This window comes from Lissotriton helveticus, chromosome 2_1 (genome assembly GCF_964261635.1).
Source record: "Lissotriton helveticus chromosome 2_1, aLisHel1.1, whole genome shotgun sequence".
Taxonomy (NCBI): domain Eukaryota; kingdom Metazoa; phylum Chordata; class Amphibia; order Caudata; family Salamandridae; genus Lissotriton; species Lissotriton helveticus.
The window spans coordinates 1798186212-1798203150 of NC_136059.1; positions in this window are offsets into that span (position 1 = coordinate 1798186212).

Below are 16939 nucleotides of genomic sequence, written 5' to 3' on the forward strand. Positions count from 1 at the left end.
ATCCCTAGTATAGTGGTACTACAAGTGTCCAGGGCTTGTAAGGTACATGTGACTAGTGAGCCTCAAGCGCTGATTGTGCCACCTACTTAAGTAACACTTTAAATATGTCCCCCTATTTGCCGTTACCGCCTGTGTGTGCAGTTTCAAACAGCCATTTTGACCAGGCAAAATAAACATTTTCCAGGTCGAAATATTCCTTTTTAACACATGTAAGTCACCCTTGGAAGAGGCCTTTGATATTTCAGAGGGCAAATTGCAATGTACTTAAAACGTTGTAAATGTACTATATAGTTTTGCATGTCCTGATAGCTAAAAACTCTTACATTCATTTTTCTCAACTGCAAATCCTACCTCTCCCATAGGATAACTTTGGAGTTTCCTTATTAAATAAGCTGTTATTTCCAAATAGGTACAGGTACCCAGATCGTGTTTGGTCTGTTTGAAAAGGTAATGAAAAATCCTAACTTATTGTAAAGTCAGATTTTAAGTTACAATTTTTAAAATGAAACTTTTAGAAAGTTGGCATTTTCCTACCATAAGCCCTCATTATGAGTCCGGTGGTTGTAGTCTTCTGCCCGCCCTATTACGACCAGAAGCTCAGGTTGCTCTGCAACCACCACAAATGCCATGGGGATGGCGCCGCGTTTTTGATGTACTATTGAGGTGACATATTTATCAGGACAGTGATAACAAGTGCAAATTAATAAATATTCAAGTTATAATATCAAAAAGTGTGCAACATTATGCTGCATAATCTCCTTCCTTTTGCCACATAATTAAGTCAACACTTTTGCATTTTTTGCTTCTCTCATGCAGCATAATCACCTGACCCTTCATATAACCCAGAAGAGTCACATTTTACCAACAACTACTAAGGTAGCACACATCCTCCATTCTTGCCAATACTTCTCCGGGCCTGGTTCTCTTGCAATCTACAAACACACATTTGTTTGTGTCGGCCTTAACTTTAATTGAGGAGCACTCCATGCTTGGCCAATTTATGACATTTATACACAAAAACCATAATACAGAAATACAAAGTCCATTAGTGTACATAACAATTACTCTTCGAATATGTATTGTCTCATTGGACTTAATCATTGATAACCAAACAGGGTGTTGGCCCTTAAAGTCCACAGTGGCCCAATATTTTATTTTAATTGGGGTAATAATAAAGTATATTATCCAGACTGCCTGTTTGCTGGCTTTGTAGACTTCAAGACCCTCATTTATGAGGTTTTGGTATAGGGCAGCACCACAAGTCACCTTGCTGCGCTGCCCTACGTCAAAGTGAAAGGGCAGGAATGCACCGTATTCTTTCAATACCGTGCATTCCTGTTGTTTTACCCTGCGCTGGTGCCATTTTGGCAGCCTTGGGCACGGGTGCCTGTGTTGTCGGCATATTTAGTTTTGTGCAGGAAGGAGCACCTTTCTGCACAAAAACAATCCTGGAAGGATTTTTTCTCATTCTATGTGTGCTGCAGAATGCAGTGCACATGGAAACATGAATAATCTAGGGGAAATAAAGTTACTTCTCCTTGTTATGCCTCTCCTGGTGAGACATAAGGTATAGGCACATCCTTAGGTTTACATGGTTTTGTAAATCTCAGGAAGTGTTAAAATCCATGGGTGTTGCGTGAGAACACCCACCGCAATGCCCATGAACTTCCTTACAAGCGCGTACTACGGCTACGCAGTGATTTGCACTGCCTTGCCTAACTCCAAATCTATGAGACCATTCAAAGCCATGCACAGTGGCTTTGCGTGGCCTCATAGATATGAGTACAAGATTTGCGTCGCCAGAACGTCACAAAAAGTGATGCTGTGGCAGCGCAGGGGACACATAAATATGCCCCCAAGTTTAAATTTGATCTAATAGAGAGAGGCAAATAATTTGGACATAAATTTCCAAAAAAACCTAAGGCAATTGCTATTTTTGATCTAAAACAACGAATTTCTCCGAACAAAATTGACTTCCTTAAACTACAAAACCAGGTAGAATTGGACCAGCTTGTTCTTAACATTGCAGTGGCTCATCAGCAATGAATCTAGCATAAGAAAAAAAAAACAAAGAGAAAGATCCTACGAAATAAAGAGCAGGAAAGTTGTATCCCTTTCACTTGGGGTTTTCCTTACAGACTATTGTCAGGGTTTATAAAGCCACGGTGTTTACGGTCTGCGGCAGAGTTATGAAGAGAAAATGTGTTAATGCTACACAGGGTGGAAATACTTGAAGCTGCACCATGTTGAAGTATTCTGTGTTTATTGGAAGGGATTCCCCTTCCAGCAGTATGTGGTAGAACTGGTCTGCTTCCAGTTCCGAATAAAGCTGACGCATGCTGTTTTTATTTCCCAATATATAGCGGTAAATTGTTCAGAGTGTGCTGTGTTCGTTGCAAAGCAACAGGGAATCTACCTTCCAAGATTGGTTTGGGAAGCTCAAGAACACTCTGAAAAACGAATCCATAAATATTGATTAGTTGATATCGGCAACATTTCTTAATCAAAATTTTTTGCAAGGATTGCAGGTTTCTCAAGTTCTTGTGTTTAGTAGGAAAAAGAGGTCAGGTTGAGGTTCTTACATCAAAAATAAGCTGAATGTTTTCTGCTGGAGCAAAGCAGGGATTATCAGGTCACGAGTTCTAACCCCAGCAGGGAACTCTGAGATTCTGGAAGGTCAAAGAATTGAATACCACAGCTTAGTAAATATTGACATCTTTGAGATACAGTTCTTAGAAATAGCAGAATTGTGACATGATAAGCAATATGAAAAGGAAGCTATAATTGGCAGACTGTGGACAGGATGATGAATTTGGATGACCTTGGACAGGGGGCTCATTTTTGAGAAAGTCATGCAGTGAAGCGCAGCAAGTCACCTTTTAGTGCTGCACTGAATGACAGAAAAAGCATTGGCATAGCCAATAGGTCTCGCTTTTGGGACCTTATAAGTATTTAGTTATGCAGCACAATATCCTTGGTGCAACAACATCAACAGTTGCATGGCTAAACACTTATAAGGTCCCAAAGGCGAGACTTATTGGCTATGCCAATGCTTGTTTAAACGTGCGCAGAGGCCAAAGGCGACCAATGCTTGCGAAACAGGAGCAAGGCCTTCTCGGTTTATAGCTCTATCTATATTGGCAGAATAATTAAAAGTAACTACAGCAAATCAAGGTCCAATGCAAAGAAAATACATGCACAGCGCTTATATATGCCCCCAGTTATCCTAACTCTACTGTTAATACAGCCCCTCTTATTAAAAAAAATGGTTGTTACACATGATGCAGCCTTGGTATATCAAGCAATTCTTGTTTTGAGCTTTGTTAATGGGAGTGATGAGTACCTTTTTGTATGACTGACTCTACTTTCTAATACTTATCACTATCTTCAAAGGATATCCCTGGCATAACTTGTTAGAGCACCTTCCTGCGCCAATGAAGTGTCCGATGATGCATAGGTTTTTGGCCAACTGGAATAAACCACAATAGGTCCATTACGCGGCATGGAGTATCCTGAAAAGGGGTGCCCTTAGCTGCACCGCTGTTGCAGTAGCTTGCTGCATCATTCCCCTTTTAGCTATCTACAAAGGTACTGTCTAGAAGTGTCATAGCTGCACGATATTTCTGTAATCCAGTCTCATTTAATTCCCACACATCTTCCAAGTCTGTGTACAGCACTCTACGATCACAATGCTGCTGTTACAATTAGTAATGTCCCCAAAATATGCACACCTGCTTCCTAGCTGCCTTCCTGCCCAAAACAATCCTGGGAGGTATATTCCTCTTTCTGCATGTGCTGCAGAATGCAGCTCACATAGAAAGTGGAAGAAACGAGGAAAGGGGGCGTGCCTAGCACGGACTAGGATGGCCGAGTAGTCCGAGTGCTCCGTCGCCCGTTTAGCTCTTGACCATCCTGATCACCTGACTGCTGCCTCTCATGCCGTGCCGGATCGTTTTCCCACCTGCTCCGGTGTGTGAAGAGTGCAGATTGAAGAAGTTATCGCTCTCCCAAGATTGCGGCCTTTACAGGATCCCGAGGCCGGGGTATGCAGTAGCGGGACCTCCTGCATCCGGGATCCAGCCGATTCACTCCCGCCTGCTGTGGTGCCACTGTTTGGGGCGCCACCGCAATTGTTTTACCACCGGGGCGGCCCGACACAGCTCTGAGGACCCGGACGACGGAACAATCGAGGTGGGGGCAGCGGCATGCTGGTGAGTGGGTGAGTGAGAGAGAAGCTGAGACTGCAGGGTATGGCAGCAGCGCGACTGGCATAGTGAAGCCTCTCACTCCACCTGCACCCTCGCTGCTGTTTTCATGCGCCTGCAGCCAGCCGTGGCCTGAGGTGGGACCTGTTGTTTGAAGCACACGGCAGCAGGGCAATCTGTGACACCGACCTGTGGGGGCGAACATAGCCTAGCTTTTGAGGTACTTTCTGGATCTTGGAGCACCTGTTGGGGAGTGGGGCGCGCCAGCCATGGAGCAGCTGTTGGCAGCAGCGCGCCCCTTCCTATGACAGACCCTCCGCCTGCTGTGCCAGCCAGCAGACGTCCCCCGCCCCCCCCTGCCATTTGTATACTGAGGCCCATACAACAGCCTGAACCGGGACCTGCAGTGGCAGCCCTCCCGACTGGCAGCCCCAGCTATCCTGCCGCTGCACGAAAGTGGCGCTAAGACCCTGTGCTGCTGTTGCGCGCCAACCATAATGGGTGCGCGTGAAGGGAAGGGTCGCATACCACAACACCACAGGCATCTATTGTGACCTTGCCTAGACAGACTGCTGACAACAGTCTCCGTAACACTTTGAGGCCGGTCGGGGGGTGCCAACTGTGGTTTTTTGAACGGCAGCGACCAGGCCTCTCTGTCTACTCCCCCGTTGTTTCCCAGTGGAACCCCCCGCGGGGCTCAGCTGGTCACCTACGCTTTCTCTTCCCCCAGATGAGATCAGGAGCAGATTGGACTGTGGCGAGGGGCCTCAGTGCCCAGTGAGACGCACTCAGGGGGCTGGGGAGGCCTCTGTGCTTGAGCTCCCTTTGTACTATTTACCTGCTTTGGCTCCAACCTTGTGGTGATTGGGATTGGGTGCGAGACATTCATTGTCACTCTTATTAGACCAGCCCCAGAGCAAAACACTTCTTCACCCAATCACCTATACTATAGCCTGTGGCCATCAGTGACCCGCTTCAGCAGCTATAATGGAGCGCAATAAGGGGACCGGGGCCAGGGGACTGAAACCAGTCCAAACCAACAAGCTGGATCGGTATACGGTGACCAAAGACTTACAGCAGGGCCGTCCATCGGATGAAGCAGCAAGGGTAGGCCCTGGTGAGGGAGAGCCCGAGATCTCTCTCAAAGACGTCATGGCGGCCATCACAGGTATCAAGACCTCCCTGGACTTAGTGGCTATTGACATTAACCTCATCGGGGCCGACATGGGGAAACTCAACGAAAAAGGGAAGCAGGTGGAAATCACGACAACTAGCTTAGTGGGTGATGTCATGCAGTTGCAGAGGGAGGTCCTGGGACTGCAGGAATCCCGAAATCCTACAGACCTCAAGTTGGATGACTACGAAGGCCGACTTTGCCGCAACAATCTCCGTATCATAGGAGTTCTGGAAAAAGCAGAGGGGCAATCTCCAGACCTGTTTGTTGAGGACCTTATCCTCAAACACCTGCAACCCAAAGGCCTCAGTAAATTTTTGGTGATCGAGCGGGCCCACAGGATCCCGGGCGGCTGATCCAAACTGGGCGCTCCCCCGCGGGCCCAATGTTGGCTCATGTCCTGAACTACAGAGACAGGGATGTGATCCTCCAAAATTCCTGCGCTAACGCTCCCCTACGATATGGAAATGCTGAAATCTCCTTTTTTGCCCGACTTCACTGAGAGGGTGCAGCAGCCGAGGAGATCATTCCTGTCTGTTAAGCGTGACCTGAGAGACAGGGGCCTGAAATACTCGATGATGTTTCTAACGCGCCTCCGAGTCGAGGCGGAGGGGATTGCGTTGTTTTTTGATCATCCTGAGGCAGTTGCAGACTAGATTGACTTCCAAAGGACTAAAGACCCAACGGAGCGAGTAGCTAGAGGCCATGTGGACAGTGGGCCGGCCTGAGACAGAGTTTCGAAAAGGATTGCCTTGTTGAGAAGTAAAGGGAACATTTGGTGCGGGGCTGGTTGGGGCGGGTGGGGATGACTATACATTGCTTATCGGGGTCGGCTGCTTTACCTGTGACCTTACGTTTAATATTTAACAAGGGTGTGACAGTAGTGTAGCATAGGGCAGGACGCGGAGCCCACCGCTTTCCCCCCGTTTCTTTCTTCCTTTGAAATTTAGGGCGACAGGTACTCTGCTGGTTTTTCTTTCGATGGGCAGTTTCGAGCTCAGCGAGCAGGGCAGCGGGGTGGGGGGTTGTTGGGTTGGGGTTATTTCTTTACTTGTTCTGTTTTTTTGTGTTTGTTATTCTCGACATTATTTTGATGGTGCAGTCCCGGTCTGTGGCTGTTGCCACTATGGTGCTCATCAAGCAGGACAATGGGTGTGCAGCGAAACAAGGAAGTCAAGATCTTAAGTTGGAATGTTAACGGGATGGGGTATAAAATCAAGCGTAGTATAGTATTGCAATATGTAAAGAGATTGGCACCGGATACTGTATTGCTGCAGGAAACTCACCTAATTGGTAACACATGTAAAGCAATGCACAGGTTGGGTTACTCGAAGGTGGCACATGCTGGCGTTGCGTCCAATTCCAGAGGGGTGGGCATCAGGCAAAGGAAGTCGTTCCCCCTACTACCTACGTCCATACATGTGGATGATCGCGGCAGGTATGTGGGCGTCACAGGCACTTGGGAGGGCCAAAGCATAACCTTTATGTCAGTGTATGCACCGCCAGGGTTACAGGCCGCAACATTTTCTGATCTCAGCACAGTACTGCTAGCACTACCGGATGGGCACCTTGTACTCGGTGGCGACTTCAACTCCATAATATCGGGATCATTGGACAGACATACCCCACACACAATCCCTCAGACGGCACACTCCTTCTCTAGCTTCTTGGAAGCGTTGGGGTTGGTAGATGGTTGGAGAACGCACCACCCCAACAAGATTCAGCACACCTTCCATTCCGGGGCTCATAGCAGCCTACCTCGCTTGGACTCTATAATTGTCCCGGCTCCACAGGTTACGGATATCCACGAGATACGACATCTAGCTAGGGGCATTTCTGACCACTCCCCCCTCTGGGTCCACATTGTTCTCGACCACTACCAGACTGGATGCTTTGCTCCCATTAACCCCTGGTATCTAAAAAGCCCGGAAATACGCAAAAACCTGATCAAACCCATTGACAACTACTTTTTAGAAAACAACCATACTGTTGACTCTCCGCAAATGTTATGGGAAGCCTTTAAAACAGTGGTCCGAGGTGAGGCTCTCTCTCTTATAGCGTGATCCAAAAAAGACAAGCTAAAAGACATCTCTGATGTTGAGCAGGAGATTTATCGTCATGAGCCGGACGTTAATTCTGATCCGTCACCGGATAAACTGCATACACTGCGCCTCCGACAGGACGAATACAGGGCACTGGTTACCGACCGTGCTAATTTACTGGGGCAAGACAGACTAGGCTGACTTTACGACTGGGGAGAAAAGGCAGGGAAATTAAACGCCTGACTGGACAAAAAGAAACATGCCAGTAGACTTGTTCCGGAACTAACTGGCACTGACGGATCCCCCTAGATCCCCAAGACATAGTTGACCGCTTTGCAATGCACTCTTACAAAGTCTACAGCTCCATCGCACCATATTCCGAGGCGGACTCTTCCGAGCTCCTAAGGGATATCGCCCTTCCAGTGTTGTCGGACGGTGACCGGGCATTCATGGACAGTGCCCTCACTACTGATGAAATAGCGACCGCAATCCAAGCGCTTTACTCTGGCAAAGCTCTGGGCCCGAACGGTATCCAGATTGAGCTCTACAAGCTCCGTCCGGGCAAATTAGGCCCATACCTGAAGTCTATGTTCGAGAACAGCCTGGAACAGTGGTCGCTTCCCCAGGATCAAAGAATTGCAACCATTGTTGCAATCCATAAGGAAGGGAAACCTAAAACTGACTGCGCCTCCTACCGCCCTATCTCGTTTCTTAATGCTGAACCTAAAATCTTGGCCAAGGTACTTGCAAATAGGCTGCTTAAGGTGATAAACGGTCTGGTACACCTGGATCAATCGGGGTTCATGCCTAGGAGAAGCACTGCTCTGACCCTGCGCAGAGTCCATGGGGTCCTGGGTAGGGCGCCAACCATCCCTGAAGATGCCGTTATTGTCTCCCTCGATGCCACCATGGCTTTCGACACAGTTGAGTGGCCCTACCTCTTTACTGTCCTCGCAAAGTTGGGGTTTGGGCCGGGTTTCAGCCGGTGGGTGCGCCTGCTGTACAGCCTCCCTATGGCACAGGTAGTAGTCAATAACAAAAAATCAAAACCCTTTTTACTTAGCCGTGCGACCCGTCAGGGATGTCCCCTCTCTCTCATGTTATTCGCCTTGGCCCTCGAGCCCTTCGCAGCTTGGATACGTCAGGACGTAATGATTTGTGGTATGCTGTGGTCAGTAGGGTGGGAGGATCGCATCTCCCTATATGCTGGCAACATCCTTCTATATCTTACATCCCCCAAACGGTCCCTATCACTGTATTTGAAATCTTGGCCATCATTGGTTGATACTCCGGGTTCTGTATTAATTGGCAGAAATCTCTAATATATTTCCTCTGTGAAGACCACCCCCCGATACCTCAAAACTGCCCCATCCCAAAAATTTCAGAAGTATTCAAATACCTGGGTATATTCATCTCGCTTGATAGCTCACTTCGATTTGCCCGCAACCGTGTTCCCCCACTGCAAAGGCTCAAACGTGATATTGCCAACTGGAAAACACTCCCACTCTCTTTGTTGGGAAAGGCTGCCCTTTTTAAAATGTTGTCCCTACCCGACTCCTCTATGCGCTCCAGAACTCGGCCGACCATGTCCAAAACTCATACTTCAAAGAAAGCTACATTGGGACCTTCTCTGGGATGGGAGACCACGTATCGCCTTACCAAAACTTACGCTTAGGTGGTATGATGGGGGAATCGGCTTGCCCAACATAAAAAAGATACTATTGGGCCATACATCTTACAGCAATAAACCATTGCACCTGTGGGCGGCACGACGACCCGGGGTTCAACTTGGACAGATGGATCCTCCCAAATGGAAGCTACAATCGAGCCCTATACTCTAAACTGAACAGGTATCCACTTACTGGTCCCACTAACCACTCAGTCAAGATCTGGCATTCGGCGACCACATCATTAGGCTCGAGCAATAAACTGACTCTTGCCACGCCCCTGTGGGACTCCCAGAGGCTGAGAGACTTGGGCAATTCCAAAGGATTTGATAGGTGGGATCTAATTGGCCTCTCCTACATTAGAGACCTTTGAGACAAAATTACGTGAAGGCCTTTGATACCCTTCAGAGACAGTACAAAATGGCAGAGTCGGAGCGTTTTCATTACTTACAAATCCGACACACACTGCACACAGCATTGCCCCTTGACTCCTCCCCGCCAAACTATTCCCCATTAGAGGACAGATTACTCGATGGCCACCTACCTGAAAAGGCTATCTCTTTGACTTATAGAAAACTCATTAACAACACACAAGATCCCCTACTGTCCCTATGAGAGAAATGGCTTGGAGATGGGATCGAATTAGATGACGAAAACTGGCAGGCGGCAGTCTCCTCCCCAAAACAGTTGCCATTCCAGCGTGTCTCCGCCTGGTGCAACTAAAAATACTACATAGAATATACATCACAGGACCCCAATTGATACTCATGGTGGTCCATCAGACGGGTCCTGTAGGAGGGATGCACCCTCACGGGCATGTTCATACACATCATATGGCATTGCGACCCAATCCAGGAGTGCTGGCGCAAAATTCACGAAACAATGAGCCAAACACTAAAAATTGAAATTAAGCCAGAGGCCCCTAGATGGCTCCTCAACATCTGGGAACACACGGACCTTAATGCATAGGCCATACAATGGGTCACATTGGGCTGTATGATTGCAAAGAGAAATATCGCTCAACTCTGGGGGGCGCCACATGTTCCTAAGGTTGTGGATTGGAAGAAAGATCTCGATTGGTGTACCCTAAGGGAAAAGACAGTGTACACAGCCCGCGAAAGTGATCTAAGATTTGGACTCCATGGAATGAACATCGAGGCAATATATGTGCTCCCCCCTGTGATCCTGATTATGATGATCCACCCTCCCCGTGATTTCCAAACATTATCCTTCTGTCTTTGTATTTGCCTTGAATTTGCTGTGCCTCCTATTATTGACCAATGTGGAATTTTACCCTTATGTCGAGCATGTTTAATAAAAAGAGTTATAAAAAAAAAAAAAGGAAAAATAGAGATATTTCTCCTCATTACATCTCTCTTGGGAAGGTGTAAGATCTTGGTTCATCTCCAGGTTTACAAGTTCTCATAAATCTGGGGACGCATCAAAATCCATGGGAGCCGTGTTTGCGTTACTCCAGATTTTTGGAACCACACAAATTGGCTTTGCTTGGCTTCGAAAATCTGACGTAGAGGTTTGCATTACCACGTTGTGTGGTACAAATGAGATGCAAACCTCTCACAAACAAGCTCCTAAATATGCAATTTCCACCTGCCTTATGTTTTACTCTGTTTTCAAAAGTACAACAATATCTTTCGTAAATTGCATGATGTACGGAAAATGCTATGTTATGAAGCAAGTGCAGGTGCTGGTTATTTAGGTGTTAAGTTTAAAGTCAAATCTGCTAAACCTTAGAGGACGCGTATGTCTGTGACCTAATGGTTTACATTTCTGCAAAACGAAAGGTCAGAATTCAGTGTCATATGCTACTTGCTCACTTTGGAAACAATTTAAGTAACCTAGGTAAATAATACATTATTGATTGTTCATTGTATAATAATCTGTAATGTAATGCTATATCCAATGTTAAGCAAACCCCCAGTATATGTGCCGAATTTTGTGATTTGCAAATAACATCGCAAAATAATCACATTTGTACTAAGTTCTGTGATTTTTACCAAAGGTCCCACAAAACTTAGAATTTAAAAATAATAGCCTGATCCTCTTTTTATTGGCTCTGTGCTACTCGTGAACGACTGATAGGAAGGTGAACAACAGGCCAGCAGGCAGCAAAGGCGTTGACTTTCTCTGTCGCCTTCTTTGTAAATGACGCGTGCTCCCGCCAGTGCAAATAAACTGTGGCCCACCTCAACTATTTTAATGTGCGCCATTTTGAATCTATTGGCTCTTAGACCTGTGACATAGTCAGGGCACATGACGGGGGTACATGCGGATGGACTGCATCCACCCACTATTTTCACTGGGTGGATGCCGTCCACCCTGCCAAGATGGTGGGCCCCACTGAAAAATATGTTGAATTCGTCCTGGTGTAATTTGCAAACACCGGGACACATTAAGCAGCGCCTGCACGTTGTTATCTGCTTTCGATCCGCAACAACGTCCAGGCAGGGACGGGATGGGGCTCTCCTATTTCTGACTCCTGCAGGGCCCATAACAAAGGCCGAATCCGAGGGGTGATCAGACCTCTTTTTGTTCGAGTCTCCTGGCTGGGAGCAGCCAGGAGTCTCACACCTAGAAGCAAATGCAGCAGATGGGCAGAAAAGGTTCACACTTTGTTAGCACTTCACAATTACTTAAGTGAGGCTGCTTTTCACTTTGTTCAGACTCTGTTTAGGAGATATGCATCCCAGTATTTACACAAAATAAATCGCATTTATATAGTGCGCACTACCCCTGAGGAGGTATTGTAATAATTTAAATATCACTATTTTTTCTAGTAAAACACTATGGGTGGAGGAAGTTTACGCTGACAAAAGGCAACATTGTTTTTTGTGTAGCTTACAAAAGTGTGATTATTCTGCCCAAATCAGGAGGGTTTCCCTGTATACTCGAAATGTGTTCTAATGTACTCATAATAGACCTGTTAAACATACATGTGAGGGCTTAAGATCTGATGTCACTTCTTATGATGCACTTCCTGTGATGTCACGCACTGTGATGTCACATGCATGTGACGTCACCTGCATACTGAATAACTAGGTTAGTCCCCCCACTTATTTTTTAAGGACTGGTGCCCTGGACATAGCCAAGTTTCTAGTAGTTACACACCATAGGCAAGCAGTATTTTGTGAAAGGCCCATTGTCTGCCTAACACAAAAAGACCACAAATGTTGAGGTTTCAGGCCGGAAATTTTAATTTTTTTCCCTGTAAAATCTGCTAAGCGAAGACACAAAGGGGCATATTACCAAGCAATAGCGATAATTATCGCTATTGCTTGGTTAGAGACAAAATTTTACCGCAGAGCTGCGGCGATTTTTACTGCAAATAAACCTTGGTATTACCATGGTTTATCGCAAATGCGATAAAAAACGGCCGCAATGCATGAATATCGCAGAAAAGTCAGCGATATTCATGCATTACCGAGCTAATGCTCTTAGCCATGTTATCCACCTCCCATTGGATAACATGGCTAAGAACTGCTCAGGGCAGGTGTTAGCTTTTGGAGATATTCACGCTTAGCGCGAATATCTCCAAAAGTTGGTAATAGGAGATAGCGATGTTAGCGACTGTTTCCAGTCGCTAACATCTTGGCACGCCCACTTTGCATGTCATTAGTGATAAATATCACTGACATGCAAAGTGGGGCCCAAGATGGTCGCTATCTCCTACTAGCTGTCGTTAACTGGTGTTAGCGACAGCTAGGTAATAGGGAGATCATTTTATCTCCGCTTTCTTGGCTTTTAAAGCCAAAAAAGCGGAGATAAACCCCCTTGCTAATATGCCCCAAAATTCGGGAGTGTCTGTTTAGAGGATAACAGGATATTCCAGATTAAAACTGGCATATGCGGAGTTTTCCTACGGATGCAGTAAACGGTAAACTGTAATGATTGTGGTTTGCCCTCTGGACAGTCAACAACATGTTTGCTTTGTTTTGCTGGGAAAGAGTTACCTTATTATACTATAGAGTAGGACGTTGTAATTAATAAAGTAGCTGTTTAGCCTTTGATGGGCTGCCACCAGCAACAGATCGGAAGTGATACATCACATAATTATTTTTTGGTCAGTAGTTTGTGTAGGGGCCAAACTTCTTGAAAAACAAACCTAGAAGGAGGCTGAACGGCAATCGATAATTTACCCGATTTATTTCATTTTCCTATGATAATAAGGAGACACATTACATGAATTGATCAACTTTGATTTAGATTAATCGCGACCCAAATCCTTTATTCCCCTTCTGCATAGTATTTCTTTGTGCAACTTTGTGAAAGCAAGTCACTGCTGAAAATGAGGTATATCGTACATGCTATAGTTAACCTAGAAAATCACTGACAAATGTACCTTCTGGGAAATAGTTACCATTTTGTGTTACTGTTGTCCCCTTGTTTCCTTTGGCAGGTTGCAGTGTCCAGCGCGGAGACACAGCACAATGACACTTTCATAGCCCGAAGGAGAATTCAGAAAAAACCCACAACGGCATGCTTTATATTTTCAAATAAATAGACAATTGTGTTGCTTCAAATAGTGCGTTAGTCAGAAGTTAGTAAAAACAGAAGTGACCCCTGTGGATAGGAATAGAAAAGCGTAGCTCGTGCGGGTGAAAGCTTCATTCAGAATGCATGCAGAGCGAGCAAATAAAGCTCCTGTGAAGTACAGAGTCCTTCATACCAATAGTTTCAGACTTTTATGGGTTTCAAGGCCAAGTGGTTAAAAGAATGTTTTTTGTCACTTCGGAAAATACATCTGAGTGCCATTGCTAAGGTTTGTACAGACCTGGGGCCTCATTTATGAAAAGTGACGCATCGCTGCGTGAAAACAGCAATGCGTCACTTTTCATTGCACCCTCCTTGCGACACCAATGATGCGTCACATTTACAGTATGACGCATCATGTCGCAAGGAGTTACAGATACGTCAGTATTTCTGACGTATCTGTAAGCGCAAAAGTCACGCATTGCTGGAATGTGTCACAAAGGTGACGCAACTCCAGCAATGCTTCCTTTCACATGGGGGAAGCCCCATGTGAAAGGACTTGCGTCAGTCTTACGCCTTCTGTGAGGCAGGCGCAAGATGTTGACGCAACAGCGTCCTAAAAGTGACGCAGTGAAATCTCATAGATTTCACTGCGTCACTATTACGAGGCTTTTTGCAGGGGGAACGCCCCCTCTTCATACATTATACCTGACGCAGGTATACTGTAGCGCAGGGGTTTACAAAGTGACGCATCTGGTTAGATGCGTCACTTTGTAAATAGTGCGTAACAGGAGGTATGTTTTACGCCGCCGATGCGTCACAAAAAGTGACGCATTGGAAGCGCAAAACTGACGCAAGGCCTCATAAATGAGGCCCCTGGGATCTTGTGAAATCAAAGAATCTTTTCAAAATACGTCTGCCTTTGGTCAATATTCGTACCCAATCCCAGCACAGTTCATTTTTCATAGACCTATCACAACTCAACACCTGATGACTCATCAACCAATCCCAGCACAGAACTTTGCTCCAAATTACCTCGGATGTGCTTCAACGCCTGACTACAGCAGAGTGGGTTTTTGTGCAGTGCAGTGAATGAGTGTAGATTAAAAACTGTCCAATGGATCCCGAGCAGTTGGGGAATTTATTTGCGGGCCCTTGGCAGTGTCAAAACAAAACGGCGGATATAAGTGGAGGTTAAGTTATGTCTCCTATATCCTGTGATGTCTGCATGTTTCAGCCAGATTACAAAGTGTACTGGCTTTATTCAGGACCTCTATGTGAGGTGAATTTGTGGTGGTCAAGTATAGTTTGTTAGACCAATATGTGTTGCACGCGCTAAGGTTTGTTTATTGAGAGAGGAGGTATTCCTCAAGTTGCTCAGATCTTGTTGGGGAAAAGAAGACAGCCAGAAAAAAACAGACATCAAAATATACGTTGCGATAGCTTCTCTTTATCACACATGGTATTGTGACTGTATGAGCGTCGTGCTCATACACTATGCTGAAAAAATAAGCGGGAGTGAAACGGATAGTGACACTCGTGAAGAAGTGGCTGTGTACGATGCCGTAAATTATGCCCTATTGTGCCTTCAGTAAATAGCATCAGGTTAAAAATCTGCTCATAGTATCAGTGATAAGATAAAACGTGCAGAAAGGAAAGGAATGCTTACACTGAGATTATCAGCGTGAGCACCATGAATCCCGTGAGGGGACTGGACCTGTAGTCACACACTATGTATGTGGAGGAAGAGAGAAACGACAAAATATTTTGTAGTGAAGTTCCCAAGTAGTGTGTGGTCTTGTATCCACCAGCTGGGAAACAAATCCCCCCAGAGCCCCACTTACTTCATCAAGATTTGTGGCCCTTACTCCATACCTATTGCAGCCTGCTACAGGGATCCCGTCGATGTGAACCGGTAGCTGGAAGGCGGTTTTAGTACCAGTTGGTTTTGCAGGTGCCGGGAGCCTACACAGCAGCTTCTCACTGGTCCCATACTAATTACACAAATATAGTTATTGTTTTTTTGCATTGATCACATCTTGTGAATCAGACAGTTCTTCCAATAAGTCACGTTTCCTGCCATAGCCTCTCCTCCTGGTGAGAACCTCACTATCAGTTTTCTATTAAATAACAAATGCCTATTCACCAGCTAAAAAAAGGCTGCTGAAAAATTACAGCATCTACAGTAGGGAAGAGAAAAACGTCTCATGCAAAACAACAGTTTAAATGTCAAAACAGGCCTTTTATCTCAAATGTGTAAAGTGGACAATCATTATGTCATCAGAAGTTAGGCTACATCACATTAATTTCTGTGTGTGCTTTTAATGCCTAAATATGATTACCCACCACCATTTTTGCATTTATTATATGAGTGTTAGCATTAAAATAACACTTTTTAGTTAAATGCATAGAGGATTGTGTCACTTGTCAGTGCCAGCACTATATGTACGGATTTGCTATATATATATTGTAATGTGCTTTTGTAAGATATCATTACGTGGTGAAAAGCTTTACTTTGCCCATTTTGCCTATACTTTGCATGTTTTGGCCAAATTAAATTTTTCTAAGTGTATTATAAGCTACCGGACTGTCTACTAAAGCTTTGCTTCGCATGTACTGGTACATGCACGCTACATGTATTTTCCCTTTTCTCATTTGTATCGTGACGTGTACTATTAGATGAACCCTTTCAATTTATTCCCACATACTTCCTTTGGTTGAAAAAGCTCTGCTCTTTATATCACTGGGTCAAACACCTCATACATATATTAGCATATTATATAAATGCAAATGTTAATTTTCTTTTGCATCCACTTTGTGTGGATGAATCACTGAAGCTGCCTTCGCAGATGCCACTGCAGAAAACATTCCACTAAAAAACACCAAAAAATTACTAATCTTGTTAGGTACGTCAATTCCCTAATATTTTGAACACAAGTAACATGTTTAAGGTAATATTGGATTATTGACAAGTTTCATTGATTTATGTGTAACATTTGTATGGGTACAACCCCACCTTTCCTAATAAAGGTACATCTGTTTATTCACCGCGTAATCAGCAGCTATGGGCACGCACAGCTAAATAATATCTTAGGCGAAGAAAGAAAAAGAAAAGTAATTAGTTGAATTAAAAGCCCTTCATAGCTTATGTGCTGTATCCATTCTTTCAAATACTTGCTCCGATTTCAAAGCAAGTTAGTTCTAGCCAACACTGTTTCCTGTTTTGAGGCACTTCTCAAGGCCCAAATATTCCATGTTCACAGATGGTCCTGGTCGACCTAATTTTAATGAAACATGTGTTGGCCATTAACAATTTACTTTAAATTGCAAAGTACTTGACAGAAGAAATACGACTCCCATAAC